The 12086-nt window shown below is 37.5% G+C and overlaps 1 pseudogene; it reads left to right on the top strand.

Moving 5' to 3' along the window:
- On the top strand, positions 1-909 carry LOC140531249 (proteasome subunit alpha type-1 pseudogene; annotated as a pseudogene).
- Positions 910-12086: the final 11177 nt, after the last annotated feature.

The raw sequence follows: 12086 nt of genomic DNA, 5'->3' as shown, positions 1-12086 counted from the left end.
ATGTTTCTTTGAAACCAGTATGACAATGATATATCACTGTTTGGAGCCTTCAGGGCAGAATTCATCAAATAGAATATACAGTGGAAGCTGTCAGACAAGCCTCAGTTACTTTGGGCCTGAAATCCAAAACCCAAGCTATACTGGTTGCTTTGAAAAGAGCCCAGTCAGAACTGGGACCTTATCAAAAAAAATTCTACATGTTGATAATCATATTAAAATCTCAATTGCTAGGTTTAATGCTGATGCTAGGCTCTTGTGCAACTTCATGTGTCAGGAGTGTCTGGATTCCAGATTTGTGTTTGACAGACCTCATCCTGTGTCTTGCCTAGTGTCTCTAATTGGAAGCAAGACCCAGATACCAACACAGCATTATGGCTGGAGACCATATGGTGTGGGACTGCTCATCATTGGTTATGATGATATGGGTTCTCACATCTTCTAAACCTTTCCGTCTGCAAACTACTTTGGCTGTTGGGCTAGGTCCATTGGAGCCCACTCTTAGACCATACTTACTTAGAGAGGTTTATGTCCAGGTTCAGCGATTGCAATTTGAATGAGCTGGTGAAACATGGTCTTCCTGCCTTACGGGAAACACTTCCTGCAGAACAAGACCTAACTGCAAAGAATGTTTCTATTGGAATTGTTGGGAAAGACTTGGAGTTCACAAGCTATCATGATGATGGCTATATCTCCTTTCCTGGAAGGTCTTGAAGACAGACCCCTGCTGAGGAACCTGCAGAGAAGACTGATGAGTCCATGGAGCACTGATCTGTCTAAGCCTGTCTATGTGTATGTTAGCAAGTCTAAAAGGAACACTTCTGTTCATGTGCTTTATTATCCACGCATTCAACTGTTCTTAGGAATCTGTCCTGGAAGGATTTTTCCAAGAAACCTAACTAAAAGGTTATAACTGGGTGCATTTTCTTTAAGAGAGAGGATGTAATCATTTTCTAGAAAAAATAGGGTGTCAGCACTATATGAATTTTTTTATATGATTGTATTATGTGAAGAATATATATGAAGAATATTGTCTTTTTTATGAAGAATATTATCTTTATGATTTTAAAGGCAACTATGAAATAAAATTGTTTCAACTGATAAAAAAATTATTTCCCCAGCTGACACATCCCCATTAAGCCACTATAATGCTTAACAGAAAGGAAAAAAGAGTATAAACATCTTTCTATCCTTAAAGGGCATGACTTTCTCTTTCCAAGTAAGTCACTTCCCTACCCTGGGACATAGCTTTGTTTATTCTCACCTTACTAGCCTACAATTTTTTATTTCAAGGGGCATTTGGATTCTGAATTCATTGCAAGGCTTGTAATAATTCAATACTAAATTCTTTTCTCCAACTTTGCCCAGCTGTTCCAAATTATTTCCAAAGCCTCAGGTTCACTCTGAACCAAACATTTTGTCTCTCTAAAATAAGGAACACTCTCTTATTATCTAATTGTAAGCATTAAATGTACATTTTGCATTTTTACTGACCAATAAGATTTTATGATAGGCAAATATAGTAAAATCTCAATTGAAAGTGACAGTCAATAAACAAGAGACACAGTTGATTAACCAGTAGTTTTTTGGGAAGATGGGGGTGGGATTAAAGGGTCAGTTCTTACCCTCTACCTCCAGTTCTTTCCCTGTTATCTCTCAACAGTAGCTTCTGATCTCATCTCACAGGTGATCTCTACTTGCAATGGTTTCCTCCCTTTTCCGTCTTGCTAGCCTTCCTTCCTTCTTTTCTTTGCCCTCTTACACCTTGCCCAAGTATTTCCTCTTCAAAGGCAGGTTACAATAATTAGAAACACTTTAAAGTCATATCATTAAAGAGTAGTATTCCACAGAAACAGTTGTTGACCTTTTACTAAACAGGTAGGTGGATCCATATGGCTCCCAAGGGGAGAGTGAGGCTGGAGTGAGGCTTCCTCACTTAACTACACCTCACCTCAGGGGGTAGCTAGGTGGTGCAGTGGATAGAGCACCAGTGCAGGAGTCAGGAGGACCTGAGTTCAAATCTCACCTCAGACACTTGACACTTGACACTCTCTAGCTATGTGACCTTGGGCAAGTCACTTAACCCCAGCTGCCTCATCCTGGGTCATCTCCAGTCATCTTGATGAATACCTGGTCACAGGATTCAGATGGCTCTGGAAGAGAAGTGAGGCTGGTGACGTGCACAGCCCTCACTCAAAACAAAGTCAAGCATAGGTCATGTCATCATTTCTCTGATGGCATGATCTTCTTTAGCAATGAAGGGCGAACACACACACACACACACACACACACACACACACATTTGCAAGTCATGGCATCACCTCCCTGATATCATGGTTCTCTTCAATAATGAAAGGCAAACAACAAGGTGATGTTATATTTTGGGTTAATGCAAATTATCCCTTAATAAATTATCTTTTACTAAACAGATAGGTGATACTATCCTTTTGGCAGTACAGAAAGGAAAACTTGGAACCTATATATAAAAATGAAGAAAAGGGGGAAAACTTGACATTTAAGGAGAATAATTGAAAGGATAAGAGTGAAGATTAGATTATTAACTGAGATCAGAGTTGGCAACCACAATCCATCTGAAAAGAAAACAGGTGCCAAAGAGAAATACAGAAATTTATGCACAAGTCAATAGATGGGAAAGGGAGAAAGGAGAAAAGTTAGACTGTCCTGGGAAAATATCTAGAGACAGGTGTAATGACCCTGGACTGCAACAAGTAGCAGTATCATTAATATGCTAATGAAAGATTGTAGATGCCTACAGTCATGGAAAGAGAAAGAAGAGCAACAGGAAACCAAATACTGGGTAAATATAACAACCAAACTTGGCCCAGAAGAGCTGAAAAACAAAGCACTTTCCCTTCCAGGCTTAGGTGGGGAACTATAGGTGTGGGATATTGCATGTACTGTCCGATTGTTACTGATTTTGCTGAACTGCATTTTTTTGTTATTGTTCTCACCCTTTTAAAGAAACTTTGTTACTAGTGATAACTCCTTGTGGAGGGGTGGAGAGATGACATCTTCAGAAGAGAAATGTGACACAGCAACACAAAAATATAATTTTTTTTAGTTAAAGTAAGAATAGATTGTGGACGAGTCCATAAAACCAGTTTTTCTGATGGACAATGTAAATATTACGGATCCAGAAGCACAGGAATAGATTTATTGGGGAATCAGGCATTTAAAAAGTAATATTGTAGAAGTAAATATTTGAATTGGAGAACTATAACTTACATGATAATAAACTCTGACTCAAGTAACTGCTAATATATTCACTAATTTATAGACATGTAATTAGATAAATAACTCTTAAAATTGTTTTTCTCCACATTTGTTGCTCAGACCAATACTTTTCAAACCAAAATATTGGTTTCAAGTAATCAAGTATCTTGTCACAAATTCCATCTGAAAAAGTTAACAGTAAAACATATAATTTTGGAGAATTATCAGAAAAATGGAAAATATATAATTTGGGGTTTTAAAAAAATGCGCAAGTCCATGATAAGAGAGACTTAGCTTAATAGTGATTCCTGTGAAAGAGATTTGGTTGATTGGTTTAGTGATTCTTAGTGGGAGTCAGTTGCTTAAAAAAAATAATGCTAGTTGAAATTTCATTAATAGAATTATCACACATCCAGAAGAAAGGATGCTGTGGTCCTACTATGCTCTGTCAAGGTCAGATTACATCTGGGTTACTCTGCCAGCCCAGTTTTTGACTACTTGTGCTTCACCTCTACACCCATTTAAATATGCTTCCTGCAGAACTGTGAAAAGGCTTATGTAAAACTGGACAAAGAATGAGAACTATTTTTAAACTGACAATTTGTTGTTCCTCTGGTTTGTGAATTAAGGAATTGTTCCAGGAGAAGTTTAAATCCTCAGTCCTCCAAGGCAATATGACTTGACTAAAATATTGCCAACCCAGCTTCTTTGCAATTGAATAGCTCACATTTATACTGAATTAAGTAACGTGATGCTTTCAAGAGTGCTGAGATTTTATTAATTACCATTTAATGAATGACGTGAAGTGCACAAACAGCAGAGTAATGCTTTTAGAAACTGGATTAATTGATGTTTATCCTTCAAAACCAGACATCTCTCTCTATATAACGAATGCTTTAAAAATCATTTTTCTTTGTTTCTCTTTCCTCTGTAAAGAGAGTTATTTGTCTCTTTTGCTATTTTAGCTTAATCTTCCTATAGGCAACTCTATGCTTCCTGGCTCTCTTCCTTTTCCCCTTACTCCCCAATCCCCTCTCTCTTGCCACCCCTTCCTGAACTTTTGGAGTTTTACTTTACTTACTAATTCCTTTTTCTTTCTTCCTTTCATTTAGTCTCATTCTTTTCCTTTTCCTCCTCTCAGTAAAATAAAATTCCTTCTCCTCTCTTTCAATTTTTGTTTTTAAATTTCATTTTCTATGACTTTTCCTTTAAAAAAAGGATTTGTTTCCCTTGTTTTTGTCATCATATCCTTTCCCTTTCCATCTATTTCAGACTTTAATTCTTTGATTCGTGGTCCTTATAATTTATTCCTTCTGTCTTTCTCATTGAATTAAAGTTTCTAAGGCACTTATTTTGAGTCTCCTCTTCTAAATATTTTCTTATAGGTCTTGCCCCCGGACCTTCTTTTTCTATTGTGACTCACTCTTTTTTTTTAAGGGTTAAGTGACTTGCTTAGGGTTATATGGCTAGTAAAAGAGTGAGGCCACATTTGAACTAAGGGTCCTTCTGACTCCCTCACTCAAAACAAAGTCAAGTGCAAGTCATGTCATTATTTCTCTGATGGCATGGTCTTCTTTGGCAATGGACGAACAGACATTAATCCCCCTGACTCCAGGGCCAGTACTCTATCTACTGCTCCACTCAGATGCTCTTGCCTCACTCTTAAAAATACTGATTCCTACAGGTTATAGAGAGAATAGAAATATTGTCTCATAGTAGAAATTTTCCTATGTACCTCATTATGTAGTGCTTTACTACCCTCCAACATAATGTCCACCTGACTTCAGCTTTCACTTTTGTCTCCTTGTATACTTTTAAAAAGAAATCTCTAAATAGTCTTTCTTTTGTTATTTTATTGTGAACACCATAGTTGTCTTTCTCTTTTTAGTTTTTTTGAGGGGAGTAATTTATTTCTTTAGCTGTGCCTTTTAAAATTGCTGCTATTTGTTTACCGTTCTTGAATTTCTGATATCTGGAGTGTTTGCAAAGCAGATAATTTGTTTAGTTCTGATTTTCTTTGCAGGAATGCTTCAAATACATCTTTTGAGTTAAGTGCCTATCTTTTGTCATTCGTGGTTAGGTTCAAATTTGCAGGAAATCTCTTCAAGACACATTATTTATTCCATTCTCTCCTGGGGTTTTTGGTGAGTGCAGAATAGGCTTAGATTATCCAAATATTTCCTTTACATTTGAAATTATGTTTCCTGTTCTCTTGCAGAATTGGTTTTTCTTTTTGTCACTAGAATTTTTTCTGCAGACAACCTATGGATTATTTTGATTGGCACTTTGTTTTCTGTTTTCAGAAGGTCAATTTTCTTATATTATTTATTGTGCTATATTATTCAGGTTTTTGTTTTTTTTTTTTGGTTATCATGTTCTTCTCTATGCACCCTGTATTTGAGATCAAAATATTTTGCTTGTATTGTAATCATGTTTTTTTGATGCTATTTCTTTTTTGCCCCTCTATTTCCTGTTTTTAAGCTTCTGTGTGTTTGCATTACCAATTAGTTGTTCTCTCTTTTGTTTCTCCCTTTCTAGAAGGCTCAGAATTTCCAGCCAACTCTTTATTTCCCATTAGCTGCTCTGCTTAGTTTCAAATCCATGAACATTATGTGATTTTTCCCCTCTGCTATTCCTCCCCCTTCCAACTTTCTTTTATGTATTATCTTCACTATCCTCTCCCTGCCCTTCCCCATTAAGTTGTAAGCTCTCTGAGGGTAGGAGCTCTGTTTTTCTTTTTTGTGTCCTCAACACTTAACTCAATACCTGGCACATAGTAGGTGCTAAATCAATGTTTATTGACCATTGAATTTGCCACTGTGGATTCAAATTTTTCTCTTCTGCTCAGGTCAGAATTCTGCTTTTACAATTCTTATTTCTCTCTTAAACCATTTTGGTATGTCCTGTAGTATCTTCATGTTCTCTTGAGATTCCACAAGGTCTTTTGCCTGCCTCATTGGGTTGCCACCCTCAGGCCTCTGGCTAAGCATTGTTGCAAAGAGCACTGCCATACTGCATTCCCAAACACAGCTTCTGCCTTTCGGTCTTTTGAGGTGCAGAGGCAAGGAGAGCTGCGCAGAGTGGAGTGCAAGCCTGTATGCAGGTTTGTGCTGCCTTGCCTGAGAGTGGCAAATAATGGGGGAAAGGGGTGCTAAGTGACAGCATAAGGATTAGGATTTTCTGCTGTTAATTTTTATTTTTGGAGAATATTGATAGGTTGTGATGATCAGAGAAAGTGACTAGTTCTCCATCTTATTGGTCACATGACCCAAAGTGTCCCACCCCCTCCAAATGAATAGTAGAATTCAACATGCCATATATTGGTAACATATCAGGTGTTTGGTAAATCTGTTTGATGTAATCATAGGATTTTAGTTAGAAAAGACCTTATAGTTCACTAATCACAACTTATCACCTTTCTCCCCAGGTAAAGCAGTAGGTAAACAATGCTAGAGTCAGAGGGTGTGGGTTCAAATTCTGCTTCTGAAGCTTATTATCTGAATAACTTCAGATAAGTCACCTCACCTCTCTGGATCTCAGTCTCCTTATGTAAAAAACAAGGAGATTGGACTAGATTTCCTCTGAGATACCTTCTAGACCTATGATCCTAAAAAATCTCTAAAAGATGGTCATTTACCTCAAACATTTGTAGGATTAGAGACTATACTTTTAATGGCTCCATTTTATTATTGGAATGCAATGAAATACTTATATTGAGCCAAAATCTGCCTCCTTATGAATTCTATCCATTGATCTGTTCTCTTGAGTAACCTAAACTAAGTCCTGTCAATTCTTCCTTCACAGCATCTCTCATAACATGCCCCCTTCTCTTCTCTGACATTGCTACCCCTCTGATGAAGGATCTCATTACCTCCTATCTGGCCTGTTACAGTATCTAGTCTGGTCTCCCTGACTCAAGTTCCCCTACTCCAATCAATTCTCTAGACTCAACTATTAAAATTACCTTCCTAAAATGCATGTCTGATCATATCACTTCAATTCCCTACCACCACTACATTCAATAAATTCCAGTGACACCCTCTTACTTCCAGGATCTAATATCAAATCCTTTATCTGGTTTTTAAAGCTAAATAACCCTAAATGACCCCTTCCTATCTTTCCAGTCTCCTTACACCTTGCTTTCCTTTATGTAATCTACAATAAAGAGAAACTAGCCTCCTTGTTGTTCCTTGCATACGATACTCCATTATCCCCCTCTGTATATTTTCATTGGTTGTCTCCCCTGCCAGGAATTCTGTTCTTCCACATCTCCATCTCCTGGCTTTCTTAAAGTCTCATTTAAAATCCTACTTTATGGAAGAAACTTTTCCTGACTCTTGTCAGTGCTTAGTACCTTCTCTGAGATCATCTCCCATTTATCGCATATATATCTTGTTTGTACATAGTTGTTTGTATGTTTTCCCTCCCATTAGACTGTGAGTTCCTTGAGAGATGGGATATCTTTTACTTTTCTTTGTATCTGTAGTACAGCACTGTACCTGGCAGACAGTAGGCACTTACTGCTTGTTGATTCAACTCAACTGAGTCTGTGGACCTGGAGTCAGGAAGATCTGAGCTCACTCAGCCTTCAGACAGTGTGTGACCCTGGATGGGCCTCATACTCTTTGTTTGCCTCCTTTCCCTCATCTGTAAGATGGGGATAATAATTGTAACCTCCCAGGGTTGTTGTGAGGATCAAATGAGATAAGAATCATAAAATGCTTAGCAAATTGCCTGGCACACAGTAATACATATATGTGTATATACATATATACACACACATACATAATATATGTACGTGTGTATGTATATACACACGTATTATATATTAACTATTATTATTATTAAAAGTTGGCTTTGATGTATCCCCTAAACCATCTTTACAGGCAAAACATCCTCCACATCTTTACCAACAGGTAAATCACATGGCATGATTTTCCAGATCCTTCAAAAATCTGGTTACCCTCCTGTGCATCTACTTCAGTTTTCATGAACCCCCTTAAAATGCTATTCCCAGAGACTGACACTGTAGTCCACACATGAATGGCCAGCATAGAATACAGCTGTGTAATTATAAGGACCAAGCTTGGCCTCCTAGAAGAGATGTGAGAATGCACCTCCTTCCCATCTTTGTAGTGGTAGCAGACTGAAGGGTGAGACTATGAGGTGGAATACTGTTTATAATGTTAAAGTGGACTAATGCGTGGGTCAGTTTTGCTAAATTGCTTTTTATTCCCTTTTCTTTTCTATTCTTTGTTATAAGGGACGGATTTTTGTATGGGAAAGAAGAGATTTAATCGTCTGAAAAGGAATATGAACCCAAGTCTTTGTGACTCTAAGGTGCGTTAGTGAACCACTCCCCAGGGAAAGAGATGAACACCAGCTGATGGGAGGAATGCCAAACTTTGGAGACTAGTGAGCGGTTGACCAGATAAGTGGCAGGCACCATCTGTTGGAGAAGAGCTGAACTTCAGGTGTCATTAACAGCTAAGCAGCAGCATCAGTGAGAAGGTTAATATCACCTGCCTAGACAATAGGGGAGCTAGATATGACACAAATCTCTGTTTCTATTAACTCGTAAATAAAATTGTTCATGTTTCAAGCATGATGTAAGATCTTTGAAGGAGAGGACTTTCATTTTGGTCTTTGTATCCCTAGTATCTGGTACAATACCTGACACATAGTGTGTACTTAACAAATGCTTATTGAATTGAATTATACAGCCTATGTGCTTGTATGGGGAGCTGGTAGCTACCCTCAAGGAGCATCAGATAATGATATTCAAAGTCATTTGGGGGCAGACAGTAAACCAGGGAAGTGAGACTTGCCTCCCAAAGCCTGCTGAAGTACTTTGTGTGGGGAAGGATCCCATAACATGAAAGTAACAAGCACACACAATTGAACCTTGTCACTGCTGTTTTTTTACTCCTTTGGATGGCCCTGGGTGGAGTAGAAAATAGAAGTAAAGTACAGTTACCATTTTATTCTGCAACAAAGTTCTAGGTTGGTTTGGCTGAACTGTTTTAAAGAAATCTTTGTTACAAGTGAAGGCATTCAAGGGAAGAGAAGGGGTATAATTAGAAAAGAGCATAATGTAAAAGCAAAAGTCATCAAAAACAACTTCAAAAGAGAGACAAAAAAGCTAAATGGAGTAACTTCCCCTTATATACTAGGATAGGTGCTTTATTAGCATTAGAACATTTGATCCAACTGGAAAACAGAGCTTCACATGATGGGTAGATAGATTGAATTGACCTGATTCCAAAAAAGGGAGAGCCACCAGGTTCTTTAGTTAGATTCAGCCCAAGCTCTAAATAATAATTATAGGGAGATAACACAAGGTCACTTTTCTAAAGGCATTTTCCTAGAGCAGTCCTTGATGGTAAATCAAGTTCCTCCAATTAGGCTTTCCTGGAGATGTCCATGACTAAGGACCTAGTTGATGAATGAAGCTTGCTTAGCTCTACCCATGCTAAAAGAAGTCTTTTTGTTGAGTACACTAATGCATCTCCTAGGGTACAAATTTACACTCAGTGAGAAAGTAATTGACTTACAGGTGAACAAATATAGTGGAAGGGTTATGTGTTTTCTTGTATTGAAAAGTTGCAACTCTTAACCCAAAGATTCTATTCCTAGACCTATGCCTCAAGGAGGCCAATGACAAGAAGAAAAGTCCTATAGATACCAAAATATTTATAGTGGCATAGAGTGACATATTTTTGTCATAGAAGCAGAATTAGAAACAAAATATGTGCCCATCACTTGAGATATGGCTAGACAAGTTTTGGTATGTGAGTATAATGAATATAATTTCTGTAAGAAATGATGCACTTAGCACAGTAGTAAGTAGCAGACACTTAATGAGCATTTATTGACTGACCAACTAAAGAGAAATGCAGAGAAGCATGGGAAAATTTATGTGACCTGATGAAAAATGGAATAAGAACCAGGAAAACAATAAGCCCAAATGTCCACAACAGTAACAAGTGAAAACAACAACAACAGCATGACTGAAATTGAATGCTCTGAAGCAATAATGACTAAACTTGGCCCCAAAGAAAAGATATGAATGAGGATGTACCTTTCTACCTTCTTAGCACCACTGGGAGACAATGGATGTAGAACACTGCCTGTAAGATTGGACTTATGCGACATGATTAGGACTGGGGAATTTTTTTCTTTTCTCTTTTTTCTTCTTTGTTATAAGAAATGACTTTTGGGGATGAGAGTGAGGAAGATGAGCTGGGAAATATAGGTATTCTTTTAAAAATGCCAATAAAATTTTAAAAAGAAAAAAAGAAATTTACATGATAATTTTGTCATATACGTGAAAGGAACAGCAAGTTGTGTGTAGTAGATTTGTAGTTTCATGGGCCATCATCTTTTTTACTATGGAAATGTTTCTTTTATTCCATAAATTAAAAATAAAATTTAATAATGATAAAAAGAGATAATCAACTGTTTCTACAGCACTTTTATTTTATTCAGGTATGACATTAATAATAACAAAAATAATATTTATAGAAATGCCCAACTTTTCTATGGTTTCTTAAATGTTATTGTCACTGATTACATGCAACGAATATACTTGTCAAGTTAAAAAGAATTTATTAGTTTAATAATTGCTTTACTACGTACCAGGGACTGAGCTAAGTGCTAGGTATTTCCTACCCCTTAACATACTGGAAAAGATCATAGATGGAGAACGAACAGGTATCCCAGAGGCCATCTAGTACCTATTCTTGTGTCCTGATTTCAAGAAATAGGATTTCACATTTCACTCGTTCCCTTCCCTTCATTCTTTTCCAGCATGTTAAGGGGTAGGAAACACCAACAAGCACTCACACTTTTACTGGGTGCTGGTGAAGAGTGGGGAGGGGCACAGTGATAAGGTCACTGTCAGACATATCCTTGAAGTCTGTCTGCTGCTGTTAATGACAGAATGATGACAGAATCTGCTTGTGATTACAGAAACCTCTAATGTCTAGGTCATCACTAGTCAGTAAACCAAGGTGGGCAGAAATGGATGAGATTTAGAAAGAAAGAGCTCACTTAGTTAATCTTAAAGAGTTCTCTCCTGAAAGAAACTGTGGGAGATCCTGAGAAGTACATAATTAGATTTCTTATTTAGCAGCAGTTTCTATGCTAGACACAACCTATCCTTTTTTTAAACAGAATCCGTATTTTTTATCTACATATTCTATACATTTAAGTACATCACTGCAACCACAAGCCTTGGATATCACTAACCATATGGGTTTTAACTAATGCAACATGTCCAAAAGCTCATTCCATCATCCCATGGGAGAACAGAGTACATCATGTATGGCAACACTTTCTTTTTTGACCTCCGCCAATTTCTATGTCTTGGTGGTTTTCCTTGGTTTACTAATCATTTTTTTTTTTTTTTGTGAACTTCAAAGATGGAAAGATCCACTAGTTAGAGCAGTTATTTAGAGAGAAAGGCAGAATGCTGGTTTCCTCTTGCTGACATAGGGGAAGTTTGGAGGTGAGGGTGGGTCAAAGGATCTATAAAGTGTTAATCTTTTCTAGTTGGGGAATTTTTCTTTTTAGAATTTTATTGGCATTTTTAAAAGAATACCTATATTTCCCAGCTCATCTTCCTCACTCTTATCCTCCAAAGCCATTTCTTATAACAAAGAATAAAAAAGAGAAAGGAAAAAAATTCCCCAGTCCTAATCATGTCATATAAATCCAATCTTACAGGTGGTGTTCTACATCCCAGTGTCTCCCAGTGGTGCTGAGAAGGTAGAAAGGCTTTGTGTCTAGGCAAAGCTCTGTTCTTTGCTGTGCTGGGTGGAGGTGGTCAGCCCTGCTGATTCTGGACCTGAGTC

The sequence above is a fragment of the Notamacropus eugenii genome, chromosome 3, assembly GCF_028372415.1.
Source record: "Notamacropus eugenii isolate mMacEug1 chromosome 3, mMacEug1.pri_v2, whole genome shotgun sequence".
Lineage (NCBI taxonomy): Eukaryota > Metazoa > Chordata > Mammalia > Diprotodontia > Macropodidae > Notamacropus > Notamacropus eugenii.
The sequence above is the reverse complement of the archived record's forward strand: the minus strand, read 5'-3'. Positions and strand labels throughout refer to the sequence as shown.